This window comes from Hyla sarda, chromosome 7 (genome assembly GCF_029499605.1).
Source record: "Hyla sarda isolate aHylSar1 chromosome 7, aHylSar1.hap1, whole genome shotgun sequence".
Lineage (NCBI taxonomy): Eukaryota > Metazoa > Chordata > Amphibia > Anura > Hylidae > Hyla > Hyla sarda.
This window is the reverse complement of record NC_079195.1, coordinates 156,063,497-156,070,544: the sequence shown is the minus strand read 5'-3', so window position 1 is coordinate 156,070,544 and position 7,048 is coordinate 156,063,497.

Sequence of the window (7,048 nt, the reverse complement as noted above, 5' to 3'; positions counted from 1 at the left end):
GAGACTGAGACCTGTGAATATCATAAAGGAAACAGGTTTCTGACTATATCTAAAGACAATTATCTGTCCCAAATGGTACAGGGCCTGACCAGAGGGGGCGCCCTACTAGACGTAATATTAACCAACAGATCTGATTAACTGATGTGCAAGTAGAAGGACACCTAGGAAATAGTGAACTTGTTCTTCAATATGGGAATCTCTCAAGGGACCACAAAAACAATGAACTTTGGGAAAGCAAAGTTCGATCAACTCAGAGAAGCCCATAACAATATAAAATGGGATAATGTCCTCAAAAATATGAATACTGACACTAAATTGAAGACTTTTAGGAATATCTTAAATTCTCACTGTAAGATGTATATACCCTATGGGAATAAAAGGGTCAGAAATAAAAGAAAACCAATATGGATGAATAAAAATGTTACGGGAGCAATAAATGACAAAAATAAAGCATTTAAACTAGAAAAATAGGATGGCAGTAAAGAAGCATTAAAAAGCTATAGAGAAAAAGTTTAAATATGTAAAATACAGATAAAAGCCACAAAAATAGAGACAGAAAGACTCATTGCCAAAGAGAGTAACCCCAAAATGTTCTTTAACTATATAAATAGCAAAAAAGGTCAAAAATGAAAGTGTTGGCCCTTTAAAAAATGATGAGGAAGAAATTATAAACGGGGATCAGGAAAAAGAAAATATATTAAACAAATTCTTCTCCACTGTATTCACCGAGGCAAATGAAATGCCAGGTGAAATACAGTGTGATAAGGTAAACTCCCCAGTACAGTGCCGCCTACAAAAAATCAAAATAGACAAATCACCAGGTCCAGATGGCATTCACCGCTAGTGTTGCTTGCGAATATTCACAATTCGAATTTTATTCGCGAATATCGCATATTCGCGAATTCGCGAATATTCGCGAATATAGCGCTATATATTCGTAATTACGAATATTCGTTTTTTTAAATTTTTTTTTTCACAGTACACATCACAGTGATCATCTCTCTCTGCTTCCAGCTTATGTGGTGTAAGAAGGCTCTAATACTACTGTGTGAGACTGGTGTGCGCATTTTCGCATATGCGAAAATTTGCACATACTAATTGTCGCATATGCGAATTATCACTTGTTTGAATTTTAGTGTATGCGAATTTTCGTATATGCAAATTTTCGCACACGCGAACATTCGCATATGCGAAAATAAATGAGAAAATTTCGAATATGCGAATATTCACGAATATGACGAATATTCGTCCATATATTCGCGAATATTCGCGAATTCGAATATGGCCTATGCCGCTCAACACTATTCACCGCCGAGTTCTAAAGGAATTAAGTATTGTAATAGACAGACCTCTATTTTTAATATTCAGGGACTCTATACTAACAGGGACTGTTCCCCAGGACTGGCGCATGGCAAATGTGGTGCCAATATTTAAAAAGAAGACAAAAGATGACCCTGGAAATTACAGACCTGTTAGTTTAACCTCCGTTGTATGTAAATTGTTTGAGGGTTTTCTAAGAGATGCTATTTTGGAGTATAATGATATAAATAAATGTATGACTCCATATCAGCATGGCTTTATGAGGGATCGGTCCAGTCAAATTAACCTGATCAGCTTTTATGAGGAGGTGAGCTCCAGACTGGACCAGGGGCAATCGCTGGATGTCGTATATCTGGATTTTTCCAAAGCATTTGATACGATGCTACTTAAAAGATTGGTGCATAAAATGAGAAGGAACGGGCTGGGGGAGAATGTGTGTAAGTGGGTAAGTAACTGGCTCAGCGATAGGAAACAGAGTGTGGTTATTAATGGTACTTATTCTGATTGGGTGACTGTTACTAGTGGGGTACCACAGGGGTCAGTCTTGGGTCCTGTTTTATTTAATATATTTCTTAATGACCTTGTAGAGGGGTTGAATAGTAAAGTAGCAATCTTTGCAGATGATACTAAACTCTGTAAAGTGGCAAACACAATAGAGGACAGTGCACAAATGGATCTGGATAGTTTGGGGGTTTGGGCTGAGAAGTGGCAGATGAGGTTCAACACTGATAAATGTAAGGTAATTTACATGGAGAGGAAAAATCTGGGACAGAGTTATATATTAAATTGGAGCACACTTGGGACGACTGACATGGAAAAGGACTTAGGGGTCTTAGTTAATAGTAAACTTAGCTGTAGTGACCAGTGTCAGGCAGCTGTGACCAAGGCAAATAAAATCATGGGGGGCATCAATAGGGGCATAGATGCCCACGACAAGGAAATAATTCTACCGTTGTACAAATCACTAGTCAGACCACACATAGAATACTGTGTACAGTACTGGGCACCAGTGTACAAGAAAGATATAGTGGAGCTGGAGAGGGTTCAAAGACGGGCAACCTGAGTAAAATGGGGAATGGGAGGACTACAGTACCCAGAAAGACTATCAGAATTTGGGTTATTTAGTTTAGAAAAAAGAAGGCTTAGGGGAGACCTAATAACTATGTATAAATATATCAGGGGGCAGTACAGAGATCTCAACTATGATCTATTTATACCCAGGACTGTATCTATAACAAGGGGGCATCCTCTACGTTCAGAGGAAAGACGGTTTCTACACCACCACAGACGGGGGTTCTTTACTGTAAGAGCAGTGAGACTTGTGAATTCTCTCCCGGAGGAGGTGGTCATGGTGAACTCTGTAAAAGAGTTCAAAAGGGGTCTGGATGCATTTTTGGAGAATAATAACATTGATGGTTATGTATACTAGATATTTAGGGACATCATGTTGATCCAGAGATTTATTCTGACTGCCATATATGGAGTCGAGAAGGAATTTTTATCTCTAGTATGAGGGTTTTTTGCCTTCCCCTGGATCAACTCAGTAGGGTCTCATTAGGGATATAGGTTGAACTAGATGGACTCTGGTCTTTTTTCAACCTTACGAACTATGTTACTATGTTACACACCGACAGGCTCAAACACTGGCCCACCTTCTCTTCCACAAAATTGTGCAGGGCTTGAACTGCCTTCTTCGCAAAGAAATGACGGCTCGGCACAAGCCATCAGTTCTCTGAAAGGTACAGAGTCCACCACTTGAAAAGGGAGGGACTGCAGCACAAGCAGCTTGGACAGGAGCACATTCAGCTTCTGTGCCATTAGATGAGTGGGCGCATACTGTTGTCTCTTGGACATGGCTTCGCCGATGGATTGGTGGCGGAATGTCTGATTCAAAGTAGGAGGAGCAGGAGTATCTGGAGCAACAGAAGGGTATGACACACAGCTCCCTTCGGCTTAAACAGGGAGTGGCGTGCCACTGGGTGATGCAGCAGGCTGGACCACCACATCGGAGCCATGGTTCTGCAAAGCCAATTTATGGTGACGCTGCATATGTTGGTGCAGGGTCGTGGGGCCAACATTGGGGCCCTGGCCACGCTTCATCTTCTGCCGCCACATCTTGCATGTGCCATGTTAACCTTCTCCAGATGTTTATTGAGAAACTGCCACATCGCCGAGTAGCTGATTTTCCCACCATCAGTCCGCACTGATTGACTGCTACTGCCGCCAACTCCAGAAACCCCTGTTTCACTACCTCCCGGGAAGGTAGGCTGCCTCTTATGCCACCCTGCTTACTGCCAACCTTGCTGGCTCAGCTGCTGCCTCACTGGAAAGCTGCAACCCTCTCCTCCTGATGATGAAGCCCCTTCTGCACCCAGCTCTCAAGTGTGATCAGCTTTATCATCATCGAGTTGTGTCTGCACGTCCCTGAAGTCCTCCTCAGGTTCCTCAACAGTGTCTGATTCAGGAGCCTGAACGCTCGCAACCCAACCTCCCACGCCACTCTCCTCATCACTACTTGCCCGCCTAGCGGAGGAAGCAGCGGATGTCTCCTGCACTTCTTGGCTGGGCAGTAGCTGCTGACGGTCCTCTAGATCGTCCTCACTAAATAGTGGAGCTCAACCTACAGAATAAGATACTTCTGTGGGGGAGGGAACAGCATAGGACAGAGGCAATGGGAGGACAGGAACTGCTCCAGGGCCATGCCAACTGAGGGTTGTGTCTGAGGAACCCACCGACTGTTGACTGGGAGTGTCAGATGTCACTGTAATGAAGTGCATGACCGTATTAACCAATCGATGACGGCAGATGGGTTGCTGGTCGAGACAAGACCGCTAGCTGATACCGGGAGCTCAGGCCTCTCGATGCGACTCCTGCTGCCATCCGCTCCTAGTCTGCTGCGACGTCTGCCTGATGAATTTAGCCCTCTGCTACTCCTCTGTGCACGTCCTGGCACTTCTCTGCCTGACAGAGGAGAATATGCGTATATGAGGGGAGTACAATACACTCCACTATGCTTAAAACAATATTTGTATACAATACCAGCAGTTGTGTACTTTTGGCTGGCCTTTCACAGTATCTAGAGAAAAAAGGAGAGTGCTCCATAGCGTAAAACCACCTTAGGGTAATCTAGTGTAATAACTAGAAACTCTTACCATTGTTGGTTGCGTGTCCCCACACACAACAATGGTAAGCGTGGAGGGGTAATAATTCCCCATCTGCAGCCTTCCCAATCACAGAACTAGAGAGAACAGAGACTTCCAAGGAAGAGAGGGCTTGTACCGCGCTGACCAGGACCAGAAGCGTAAGGTAAAAACAGCAGGTTTATTGGGATACCACAATGCAACGCGTTTCACCGCACCTGGGCGGCTTCATCAGGCATGACAACACATGTAAGGGAGGAGTATATATCAAATAGAATTTACTCTTTCATGGCATATTCATACTATAAAGCTGATTAAAATACAAGTGGCGCTGAAGCTTTGAGCAATTCAATACTCAAACCAACTGCACCACCCACATAAGAAATATATATTAATAAATCAAACAATATATAAATTATAAAATACATATATACATAAAACCTACACAAATAAATAAACACATACATGTGTGCATAATCCAGCAGACATTTATCCGAACCCAAAGGTTCAGAAATAATTCTAATTATATTTGTAAGTATATTTAATTTTCATATGTAATATATCTATATTATCATTTTGTATCAAATGAAAATTATTTGTTTTATCAAAACTATATCTAGTAATATTCCAGACTACTAGAGATCTCTTTTTACATGTAATGTAGTCATGGATATTTTCCCACATGTCAACCGTATATATCACACATGTATATATAAATACACAAAGAACTTTTTTCAAGTATTATAACAGTCAAAAATAATCATTCTCCTTTAAATGTATAATATGGAATATAAAAGAATTTTACAATTTTCAAACATATCCAGAATATATCCGAGTACAAGACCGATGGGGTAGCATCACTAAACGCTGTATATGAATGGGGTTTAACGGACATTTTCTATCGTCTCATTTAAACCTCGAGGGGTTAAAGTAACCAACTTATGAATCCACAAAGATTCTCGGTTAATGAGACTTTGGAAACGATTTGGATGATTTTCTGGAATTTTTTCAATGATTATAAGACTCAAAGATTTTATATTGTTGTTATATGTAATAGAAAAATGTCGGGAAACACTATGCAATAAAAAGTTTTTTTTAATGTTTGATCTGTGTTTGCACATGCGAGACCGCACCGTCTGAATGGTGCGGCCCACATACTGCAAACCACAGCCGCATGTTAATAAATAAATTGCAAATTGTATCTAACAAATCTTTAATTACAAAGTTTTTTTTAGTCTGAAAGGATTCAAATTTATCGATCTTGGTACTTTTAATCATTTCGCAACACAGACATCGGATTTTTTTTGCACGGAGTGCAGCCAATTATTCCTAATTCTTTTACAGACCTCAATGTTACCCCTTCCCTTAGTCTACTCGGTGCTAATAAATTCCTAAGATTTTTTCCCCGTCTGAATGTGACATTGGGGAACTCCGGCATTAAATCTTTTAGGACTGGATCAGCCCGAACAATGTGCCATTTTTTTTCTAATAATCCCCTTGATTTTTGATGCACTACTGCTAAAATCTGTAATAAAATTATATTTAAAATTATTTTCCTTACTTTAATTTTTGCTTCTAGTCCTGGTCGCCAAGAAGTCTATCTGTTTTTTAGTTTTCACCACTCCGTGCAAAAAAATCAGATGGTGCGGTCCCGCATGTGCAAACACAGATCAAACATAAAAAATAACTTTTTATTGCATAGTGTTTCCCGACATTTTTCTATTACACATAACAACAATATAAAATATTTGAGTCTTATAATAATTGAAAAAATTCCAGAAAATCATCCAAATCGTTTCCAAAGTCTCATTAACCGAGAATCCTTTTGGATTCATAAGTTGGTTACTTTAACCCCTCAAGGTTTAAATGAGACAATAGAAAATGTCCATTAAACCCCATTCACATACAGCGCTTAGTGATGCTACCCCATCGGTCTTATACTCGGATATATTCTGGATATGTTTGAAAATTGTAAAATTGTTAAATTCTTTTATATTCTATATTATACATTTAAAGGAGAATGATTATTTTTGACTGTTATAATACTTGAAAAAAGTTATTTGTGTATTTATATATACAAGTGTGATATATACACGGTTGACATGTGGGAAAATATCCATGACTACATTACATGTAAAAAGAGATCGCTAGTAGTCTGGAATATTACTAGATATAGTTTTGATAAAACAAAAATTTTTCATTTGATACAAAATGATTATATAGATATATTACAATGGAAAATTAAATATACTTACACATATAATTTAGGATTTTCCTAGTGTAGTGACGAAAAATGTAGATTTTATAAGGACAGGAGGCGAGTATCATTGCATTATCTTTCTTTAATAAGCTCAATAGCAGAAAGAAAAAAAAGATGCATTTATTCATACAATACTGAAAGAAAAAAGATGCAGGTCACCTAGCAACCTGACCGCACCCCTTCCATATGCCAACCAATGATAACAGAACTTGCTCCATAAAACCACATTGCGACTCCACCTCCTCCTCTTTCTTGATGCTCGTAGTCCCACGGAAAACCGAAACACCACCGAACTACGACCTCCAGAAACCTGTCGAAATCGCATCAC